Source organism: Rutilus rutilus (genome assembly GCF_951802725.1).
Source record: "Rutilus rutilus genome assembly, chromosome: 12".
Classification (NCBI taxonomy): Eukaryota; Metazoa; Chordata; class Actinopteri; order Cypriniformes; family Leuciscidae; genus Rutilus; species Rutilus rutilus.
In genome coordinates this window covers 3,103,291-3,115,030 of record NC_140217.1, presented here as the reverse complement: position 1 = coordinate 3,115,030, position 11,740 = coordinate 3,103,291, and the positions used below count along the sequence as shown (strand labels likewise).

General features: G+C 36.6%; 1 protein-coding gene across 3 annotated transcripts in view; it reads left to right on the top strand.

Annotated features, from left to right (window-relative positions):
• Positions 1-938: 938 nt before the first annotated feature.
• The window catches only part of dlgap4b (discs, large homolog-associated protein 4b), a 140,736-nt gene continuing 129,934 nt past the window's right edge, over positions 939-11,740 (top strand). For all 3 annotated transcript variants that reach the window (XM_084425159.1, XM_084425158.1, XM_084425160.1), the window contains exon 1: positions 939-1,107. The gene's annotated coding sequence lies outside the window, so the exon portion shown is untranslated. The remainder of the gene's footprint in view (positions 1,108-11,740) is intronic.

The window sequence follows — 11,740 nt, the reverse complement described above, 5'->3', positions numbered from 1 at the left end:
TGCAAGTAACTAACCCTAACACTAACCGTAACTCTATAGTAAATACATGTTGTTAAATAATATTACTCAGTACTTAAATGTATAATGACAGTGTAACAAAGACACCTTTAACTAAAGTGTAACCCTTTATTTTAAGGTGACAGTTGCATTGTATTTACTCAAATAAGTACTAATATTAATTTACTACATGTACTTACTATAGAGTTACGGTTAGGGTTTGGTTTAGGGTTAATTACTTGTAATTATGCATAATTTACTGTTATTACTATAATAAGTGCATATAGTATGGTGTAACTACGTTACACTTAAAATAAAGTGTTACCCTAATAATAATGTAAATAATAATACGTTTTTATTTAAAAAAATAATAATTTAAATAGTGAGCAACAAAAAAAAAAGTTAAAAATCTTACATTTTTTCACACAAAGCTATGACTTCTGAAGACTTTAGAGTTGTATAATCCACTTCTATTATATTTTTATAGTGTTTTTTCTTTTTCTTTTATTGGATGTATAAATAAGAGCAGTGTGAACATTTTTCAAAACATCTTTTGCATTTCACTGAAGAACGAAAGTCATACGGGTTTCAAAACAACATGGATGTGACTGAACTATGTGGACTATTCCTGTAAAATTATATTATTGGCAAAAAAATTGTAATTACAGGAAAGGGACAGGTTGATTTAACACACGTAACGCGTCTAACATGTTTTATTTACTTGCTAAATGTCTCTAAACTGAATAATGGTTGTCGCTGTCCGTGGTGCTGATCTCTCTCTCTCTCTCTCTCTCTCTCTCTCTGTCTGTCTCTCTCTCTCTCTCTCTCTCTCTCTCTCACTCACACATACACACACACACACACACACAGATCTCTCCCTCTCTCTCTCTCCTCTCAGTGTTGGTGTTGCTCCCCTCGCGGATGAATCTCGCAGTGATGGAGATCAGAGTGGCTCGTTTTCGCGTTCGCCGGAGATAAAGTGATTTTACGGAGAAATGCGGCGTGTTTCCTCTGATAGCCCCGAGCTGAGCTCACATTGAGACGAAGAGCATCGCTGGGAAGTTTAATGTTTCTCAGGAGCCACGGAAGACAGTCAGCCGAACATCACAGGTAAAACCCCTCGATCTCCTGGACCTCCAGACATCAGAACACCAGAAGCTGTCGCGGCATTTACTCTGTGCGGTTTGAGTTGAGCTGTGTGTGTGCCGGTGTGTGTGTTCTGCGGTTGTTTTGCCAAGTGAACCCGTGTGTGTTTCTGTCTGACGAGGGGCTTGGGCTGTGTCTCAAAACCTAGTCAGCTGACTACCTAGACTACCTGGTCCGTTTTGAGTCGAAACGCTCCTACGATGATCAAAAATTGTTGCTGTACGGAACGCAAATACTATGTAGTGCGTTAATAATGTTTTGAGACACAGACACGAGGATATTAGTTGATGCATTTGAGTTAATAATCGCTGAATGAAGGGAAAATGACCACTGTAGTCTAATCTCACTGGCCGATATATGGGGTGAAACAGCCCGGTGGTCTTAACAGCATCATCATGAGTGTTGGTTTTGCTCTAGTTTTGAATGACTTAAGTGTTCAGTCGACTTGGACTTATTAAATGATGACAAGCTTGGGTTTAGTTCACCCAAAAATGTTAATTATCCCATCATTTACTCATAAACGTCAAGCCAATCCTAGGTGTATATGACTTTCTTCGTTCAGCCAAACACAAACAGAGTTATTTAAAAAAAGATCCTGGCTCTTCCAAGCTTTATAATGGGAGTGAATGGTACTTGAGATTTTGAAGCCCAAAAAAGCACATCCATCCATCATAACAGTGATCCGCACGTCTCCAGGGGTCAATGATGGTGAATCACAGAGATTGATTGTGGTTTGAAGCTGGAGTTCAGACGGTCTTCTGACCGATCGATCGAGGCATTTCTCCGAGGTCGAGAATCGTTTCAGTAAATTCCAAAGAAAAATGTTTGTGTTGCTGTATGAATTTAAAAAGCGCTGTATGAATTGAAATATGTGCAGTTTTACACATTGACATGCCCTTTTCACGATCAAAATGCAAAAATAGGGCTTGATTCTGTCAGAAAAGCAGTTTGATCATCTCACGAGGTCAGTATAAGTATTATTTGTGCTGTATTTAAAATAAGCCCTTGCAAATGCTTTTTTGTTCAAACTGAACTCTCCACCAGAAGCTGTTCTGTGACACTGTATCATCAGACGTGACTGAAGCTGTTTAAGCCAGTGATGGTTTCATTCAGTTCGTTTAGTCTGGTCATACAGACATCTTTAAGATAATGGATAAACAGAGCAGATCTGAAGCTACAGCTCCAGTTGTGTTTGTGCTTCCAGCTCCATCATTCTTGTTCTTGTTCTCTTTGCAAAATGCCCCTTTTTGTGATTGCACGACGTCCACATCAGAGAGTTTATCCACAACTTTTATAACTCTATACTGATCACTGTGTTGCATAAAGAATGTCTATGCTTTCAGATGCTCAGATAGTTGTGTTCGCTCTTGTTTGTTCTGCGTTTCATCTGTCGTCTGTGACGCTGCTCTATAACAGGCTGATGGCTTGGCACATGCTTGATTCTTCTCTGGGAACATTTGCATGCACTGTTTTAGAAACTCGCAGAAGACACAGATACCCTGGCTTTTGCTGCATTTTATACTGCAATGCATAATTTCGCTTGTACTGTATTATAGCAACGTGTTTCAGTTTAATTTATGATGGCATAATATTGCATTGGTAACACTTTACAGTAAGGTTGCATTAGTTAATCAATGTGAACTAACAATGAACTGCACTTCTACTGCATTTATTATTCTTGATGTTAATCTCCACATACTAAAACATTAATAAATTCAAAAGTTAACATCAGTTAATGCACTGTGAACTAACATGAACGATTAACTAACATTAACAAATGTTAATAAATGCTATTTAAGTGAATGCTTTAACTAGTGTTAACAAATGAGTCCTTATTGTAAAGTGTTCCCATTATATTATTAGCTAGTTTGTTTGTTTCTTCACAAACACTTGCAAATACACGTTCACCTTCAAGTTCACTTCACTGTCACTCAGCCCAGACATGGGAGAATGGAATTGCATTTCTCGTAAGGTCATTTTGCATACCACATATCAGCAGTATAGTACAAAGACAATAATCCAACAGAATACACAATATGCACAGTATACAACACATGCTGTAGGGGACATTAGAAGTGCGTGTTTAGTTTTCCGTTCCACTGCGCTACTTTTCCATTGTTTTTCAGTGTAAACACGGGATAGACGGATGCCTTTAACCGTCTTTTGCAGCAGCTGTGTCCAAATTTGCGCACGAATGCACTATTCTATGCTGTTTTATAGTATAAATAGAGCGAGTAGTGCATGTGTTCACACTGAAAATTCCCGAATGATGCACTTATTAACCGAAAGAACGAAGTGTGGAGTGTTGGATGCTTCACTGAAATTTGTCAGAATTCGCCCCCTATACCTTTAAATAGGGCACTATTTGATGGGACAGTCATCAAGTGAACTCATTCAATCCCACAATGCACTGCAATAACCATTGTATAACCGATGCACACTCAATGGCTAGAAAATAGAATAAGTGAAAAAATGTAATGTCCGCAACACTGCTTTAAACTCCCATATTTAATATAAAGGCACCGTTTCGACCCTGCTGGGTCTTCTTCAGGCAAATGCAAAATAGAATACCCATAATGCACTGTGACAGTCGCACACTGAATGAATTCCCGCATCTGACCAGAAGGTGGCGTCTGTAACTGAATCATCCATCCATCCATTTTCCAAACCGTGGGTCCAATGTGGGTACAGCGTAATACCATACACGCATAAACTCATTTTTAATTGATTATTATTGTTTAATTAAGGTTTTTACATGCTAGTTTCCATGACAGAGTTCAAGATAAATCTTTTAATCACTACCGGAGATGCCAGTTTGCTAAGTTTTAAGTAAATTGATAATGTCGGGAACTGGGGTGATTTCATGTACTCAGCTGTCGCAGATTTACTGCATGAACCGGCCATTAGTCTACAGACTTAAGATTGTCTAATCCATGTTTCTTATTCTTTTCTCTTTTTTTTTGTTTTTTGCAACTTGACTGACCGAGTGTCCTGATCAATGAAAGTGAAAAGTAATGCTAAGACTGCATTGCTGTACATCTACACGGCTTCTGAACTGATACAGAGCCTCGTAAGTGACAGATTTGGAGCGCTCTACTTAGGCAGCAAATGTGTGTCATACAAATAACATCTCGCATGAAGCGAAGGGGAAAGAGGTGTGATGATACGAAGATATCATATGAAGTTATGAAGATGATGCAACATTCTAAACAGTACGCAAATACCGGGTATCCATTTTTAATTCGAATTATTGAATAAAATACATGCAATGCTGCTACAGATTTTGCTCAAAGGTACACAATTATTATGGTCATATTTTACAATAAGTTTCTGTAGCTTAGTGTTAATTAATTCAATGGTTAAAATGAAATAACATTTATTAGTAATCTTGATTAAGGTTAATTTCTACATATTTCTACTGTTTTAAGTTGTATTATGAACAAACATGTATCAACAATGAATAATAGTGTATTTATAAATTAACATTAATAAATGCTGTAACAAATGTTGGTTACAATTTATGGTTACACTTTATTTTAAGGTGTCATTGTTACAGTGTAATTCTATATTTAAGTACTGAGTAATATTAATTAACTACATGTACTTACTATAGGGTTAGGAATAGGATTTGGTTGAGGGTTAGTTGCATGTAATTATGCATCATTTACTGTTATTACTAATATGGTAAGTACATGTAACATATGTAACAAGGAAGTGTTACCACTTATTTTAAGGTGACGTAGTTACATTGTACTTACTCAAATAAATATTAATGAACTACATGTACTGTACTTACTATAGAGTTACGATTAGGGTTTGGTTTAGGGTTAGTTACTTGTAATTATGCATAATTTACTGTTATTACTATAGTAAGTACATGTAGTAAACATTACCTTCAAATAAAGTGTTACCAGTGTTGTTCATTTTACGTTCATGATGCCTACTGCATTGACTAAATTGAAATTTATTTAACTTCATTTAACATAATTATGTAGGTGTCTTGGAACAGAGCCGAGGTGTCAGCGCATGTTAAAGCGACTTTAAAGTTTGAGATTAAATGAATTTGTGCATGCAGTTTATTGCTGAAGATGTGTTGCATGCTCTAAACTCGACACTAAACGCACAGATTTGTAGTATTTTGTCTTACAACTATGGACTTATTAACTCCAAGTTTTGCTTAATATTGTCGATGGCCCGCTCAAACATTGACTCTGGCTTTCATTAGAAACCTCCAAACAATCTTATCAAAGGAAAGCCCTCAAACAGCAGTGAAGTCTCTATCTTATCTCAGTCTGCCATTGTGAACGCACAACGGGCTTCTCTTGAATGGGCGGAAGTCAGTGCATCACAGCGAGTCAATAAGAGAGCGAGGGCCAACAGTCTCAGCAAAGGCCATGAATGGACTGCTAATCATAGCCAGATCAATAGCCTTTTCAATAGCGCTTACTCATATTTAAACAGGGCTCAGGCTGAGAGCTCTTTCTGTGAGCTGAAATGTGACACAATGTTCGCGTCTCGCAGTACCAGCTGTGTCTTTATGCCACCAAATTAACATTCACTTTAGCAGCACTATTTCAGTAAGCGTGTGTGTGTGTGTGTATGTGTGTGTGTGGTGTTTTTCCCCTGGCCTGAATAAGCCCCACCTCACTGCTTTAGCGGCCTCAATATGCACTTGTGCTTAAAAGAAAAATAAGAAGCCGAACTGGAAGCGATGATGTCTTGAGGACGTGAACGAGGTTCACTACACATGCACAATTACTTCTTGCATTGCTCAGTTTAGCAAAATAAGTTGATACTAATGATGATATTGCTACAATGTTGTTTATGATTAGGAACAACTGATGTTTCTACATGTACATTCTTGGAGCAGAGACCAAATTCACAAGTTAAAAAGTCACTTACATTAAATCTCTAAATCAAATAATTGTATTGCAGGATGGCGATGATAAAGTGGAGGTCATAGAAATGTGGTATATCAGTCAAATGAATGTGCGCCACGATGCAATGGCTTTGTTCCAGTGTTTATGAGAATATTGATCTGGTTTTGTTGTGATGTTACACATTCGATTTTAAACACCAGCTCCGTCACAGACACAGTCGCACTCGTATAAGGCTGTCTCCCAAAAATACTTCATTTTGTTACATTTTAAGTTATCATTGCACGCAGAGAAGGCAATGCATTCGGTGGAAAAGCTTAATTCAAGATTATTGTAAATCAATATCATTATTTTTAAATATACATACATTATTAATATATACAATGTTAAATATTAGTTAATTATTTATACACGATACCGTTCAAAAGTTTGGGGTCAGTATAAATTCTTTAAAAAAAAATGGTAAAGTCTCTTATTCTCAAAAAGACTGCCTTTATTTGTTTAAAAAATACAATAAAACCGTAATATTGTGAAATATTATTGCAATTTAGAAGAACTGTTTTCTATGTAAGCTTGTTTCCACCACTGAATAAAACATTTTAAAAGATAATTGCGACTTTTTATCTCACAATTGCGAGTTTACATCTCACAATTCTGACTTTATATCTCGCAATTCTGACTTTATATCTCGCAATTCTGACTTTATAACACGCAATTCTGACTTTATAACACGCAATTCTGACTTTATAACACGCAATTCTGACTTTATAACACGCAATTCTGACTTTATATCTCGCAATTCTGACTTTATATCTCGCAATTCTGACTTTATAACACGCAATTCTGACTTTATATCTCGCAATTCTGACTTTATAACACGCAATTCTGACTTTATAACACGCAATTCTGACTTTATAACACGCAATTCTGACTTTATAACACGCAATTCTGACTTTATATCTCACAATTCTGACTTTATATCTCGCAATTCTGACTTTATAACACGCAATTCTGACTTTATAACACATAATTGCGAGTTTATATCTCGCAATTCTGACATCTTTTCTCAGAATTGTGAGATATAAAGTCCAATTCTAAGGAAAAAAAAGACCTTTTTTTTTTACCTCAGAATAGTTTATATCTCGCAATTCTGACTTTATAACACTCAATTGCAACTTTATATCACGCAATTCTGACTTTATATCTCCCAATTGCGACTTTATTTCTCAGAATTGCGACGTAATATCTCGCAATTGCGACTTTATTTCACAGAATTGCGACTTTATATCTCAGAATTGCGACTTTATATCTCAGAATTGCGACTTTATTTCTCACAATTCTGACTTCATATCTCGCAATTCTGAGAAAAAAAAGTCACAATTCTGACTTGATATATCGCAATTGTGAGAAAAAAAGTCAGAATTGTGAGATAAAAAGTCGCAATTATTATTATTTATTTATTATTCAGTGGCGGAAACAAGCTTCCATAGTTTTATATATGAATATATTGTAAAATGTAATTTAATCCTGTGATCAAAGCTGAATTTTCAGCATCATTACTCTTGATGATCTGCTGTTCAAGAAACATTTATATTTATTATCAATTTTGAGAACAGTTGTGCTGCATCACATTTATGTGGAAACCAATCTCGATACATTTTTTTGCGAGATTCTTTGATTAATAGAAAGTTAAAAAAAAAACAGCATTTCTTGAAAATTCAAAAGCTTTCAAATCTTTTTATGAATGTTACAGTCAGTTCTGGTCAATTTAATGCATCCTTGCCTTTTTTTTTTTTTTACTTTTGAACTAGCTATAATATTTTAAAATGACAAAAATGGCCTATATTACCCACTACTTTCCATGAATTGTAAAAGTAGCGAGATGATGAAGTCAGCAGGTTTTGCAGCAGAGCCGCGGTGACGTCAGTAAATCAGATTTGTGTTTTTGTTTTTAAGCGTCCTGTCGTTAAATCCATCAGCAGAAAAGATGTTAATTCCGAAATGTCACTGTTCTCTCTGGTGTGTCACTCAGACCCCGGAGAAAACGCTCTCCTCGAGCTATTTTAGATTTCAAATGACCTTCTAAATCCCAGCAGTGATTTTTATATAAAACAAATCACAGCTCTGATGGTTCTAACCTACATCCGGGAGGACAAATAGGCCTAATTGCCCATGAAAGACTGCTGTGTGTAAAAGTGAAGGACGTGTCATTGTGACTATAACACTATCTGGACCGAAGCGGCCCGCTGATAAAGCAGAGCATCTACATTATTCATGCTCTTCCTCGTATTGAATATCTACAGAAATGAAGACGAGCTGTTCTGTAGATCGACTGCCAGATTTCCCAGTGTTGCATCAATTGGGACGAGAGAGAGATGCAAAATAAGAGTCGAAACACTCTGTTCTGTTTTCTTTATGACACAATTTTCCTTACAAACCCCCGCTGCGCTGCGCGAGAGGGTTTGTAGATGGGAAAACTATGGATAGAAGAACAAAAAGATACTTTGCCACAGTGAAACTTGCTTAAAGGCAATATGAAATCGAAAATGAACCAGTTTATTTTCTTGATAGACATTTATGGTCAGTTACACGTTATTTGTCTTCATAATCTTTTGTCACAATGAAATTGTGCGAGTCCTGAAATGACTTTCATTTTCAACTTCAATCAACTTCATTTAGGCCAGAAATATGGAATATTAATAACTATTTCCTCATTGTTGTAGGCTACTATTGTCTCATGCATCGCTCAGAAATTGATTATGGAAGTAATGGGCTTTCATGTTTTTCATTTCATGTCGGTTTTATAGCTTATAAAAACACAGCGCATGTCCTGTTAATGTGTCTCTATAGCATGCATTGTTTATCGTGCAATTTACACGCGAAAATTTGTTTTTACGCATATATGATACGCAGTTTTCGAGTGCATTTGTAATACACACACACTCCACACACCACTAATCCTAACCAAACGTATAATACACACGCACACCACACCACTACTAAACCTATCCTAAACCTACCCATGCGTATCATATGCATGTAAAAACCCTAATTTTCATGTATAAATTGCACGATAAACACAATGCGTGCTATAGAGACGCATTTAGTGTGACCTGGGGTGTGTTTTCCTCGCTGCTTCACTACCATAGTGCGATGTATCGTTGAAGAAATCAACTAGCTAGTCACGACTGTTTCCCGAAACCGTATTGTCCAAATTGGTCGTTCAACCACGTTGGTTTATGACGTCACGCACGTGGTGGAGTAATAACTTCTTTTAATGAAACTGTTTGAGATCGAATTAATTCTAGATGTTTTGCTATAGATTACAGACATGACATCTGAGGACTATTTATCATTTTCTCAGTTATTTTGCTTTATTTCCAGATTCAGTCATAGGCTCGTTCTTACACACTAGAGCACGTTCGCACATGCGCACTCTTCAAAAACGGTGCTTTAAATCTCTTGACAAACTCAAAGACGTAAATTACATTTGTATGTATTCTAAATAAAAGACACAGGTTGTACTGAATGTCCGAGTTACGGCGTTGTTCGGGAAACGCACCCCTGTTTGCGAATGTTCGTTAGAACGATGGTTTCGGGAAACACTGACTCGTTGAACTACGATAACGACGGAACTTCCGAACATAGTTGGCTAACGATGCTTTTGGGAAACGCACCACGGGTTGTTATATTTGAAGTACTCAAAGAACATACTGTATCTGACCGACTCATGGTGAAATATGGTGATTCTGACCTTTCTATGCGGCCCATATTTTGAGGAGGAATTTATTCTAGACAGACAGAAAGACGGACATGCGCAGGAAAGAGAAAACTGCCAGAAAAAGAGAGAAAAGAGAAAATAACATGCTCTATTCATTTAGCGGCGGTACCCTTTTGGGCTGTCGGCTGTATTGTCAAAAGTGTGAATAATTGAAGCTGTGAAAATGTCAAGCAGGCTGTCCTGAAAGCCCCGAGCTGTTTGTCTTTCTCAAATTAGCACTGAATGAAAAATCACACTTTTGAAGAAGGTAGAAAGAGAGGTCTGGGCTGGTAAATACATAATTTAGTTACAAGCTTCTAAAGTTTATTGGGCTGTGTTTGTGAGCGCTGGTCCAGTACAGCTCAGATTATCGGTGTGGTTTGAGGTTGTTCTTATCTCATCAGTTGCAGCTGCTGCTTTGTTTTTTGTACTCAGAAATATATGAAGTTATTCATAATCGAGTTAATTAATGTCCGGTAAATCCGCAAAATGCACTAAAATCATATTCCCTGTTGATCATGCTGTACAGTCACTCAGAAACTTAGCATTTACATTTATGTAGGTTATGTTGCATGCACTATCAACAGTTTGAGGATGGCAAGATGTCTCTTCTGCTCACCAAGGCTGTAATTATTTGATCAAATACAGTGAAAAAAAGAGAAATAATGGGAAATAATATTACGATTTAAAATAACTGTTTTCATTGTGAATATTTTGTCAAATGTAATTTATTCCTGTGATCAAAGCTGAATTTTCAGCATCATTACTCCAGTCTTCAGTGTCACATGATCCTTCAGAAATCAATCTAATTTATTGTCCTTGTTGAATAAAATTAATAATTTCTTTAAAAATATATATTTATACTCACACACATACAGAGAGAGAGAGAGAGTGCATGACTGAGCGTGAGTGTGTGCACGAGTGAGTGAGTGTGTGTGTGTGGAGGTATATTACATTTTTCTTCACTAAAATATTAATAATGAAATTTTCACTTTATTTTAATTTAGCTTTTTTACGTTTAGTAACTTTATTTTCATTTTAGTTTAGTTGTATTTAAAGGTGTAATAATTTATGCTAAATGCAAAAATAATGCCTGTTTTTAAACATGTTTCCAAAACATCTTCCATTGGTTGGACAAACAGATAGTCCCGCCCCAAACTCACGCCATTGGTCGAGCTCATGTTCCTGGGTCAGGCTGTTCAAACCACGGTTTGAAAACATTACAGAGTTACACTTTTTGGGAATTCATCCTACAAGGGACATATTGAGTGAATATTAGGCTAAGAGTCTCCTCTGCTAACTGATCATGAGCTTCACTGCCCATAATAACCCATTGCCTGGACTCGTTATGCTTGATTACCTCCAGCTGTGTGTCATTATCCTGTAAAGTGTTTTCACTCACTCTTTGCGAAGTCTTGTTAGTGTCACACTGCATTTCTGAGCGCTCTCTCTTGTCTCCTTTGTTATGGTTCTGACTCTGGACTCTTGAACTCTGACAGTGTTTGGATTATCTTCCCTGTGGTTTTGTGTCATTTGAATATCAATTGTGGATTACCCTTAAAGGGTCATGACACCCTAAACCAAAATTTCTGAGATTTTAACAGAGGTATGTGTGTTGAACACCATTGAAGACAATGTTAGCATCTGTTAGATTTAATAGTAGGGGGAAAATGGTTAAATTTGAGTTTTTATACGCTATTTTCATCTTCCGGGTTTAAAATCTTCATCGTGTCCACGTCACAGCACGATAGTACTTTGATGACTCAGCGGTGTCTCATAATTATTAATGAGACTGAGTTTTTTATCCAATGAGAAGACACTTTCTCTTAATTATTCATGACACCACGTGGATCTTTCCAATGACAGACATGTCAAACTATGATATCGCGTAGTAGATGAGAGAGGCAATGATGGGACGCGTGTTTGTTTTCGTGGTGCAAAAGTTCCAGTGCATCTTTCC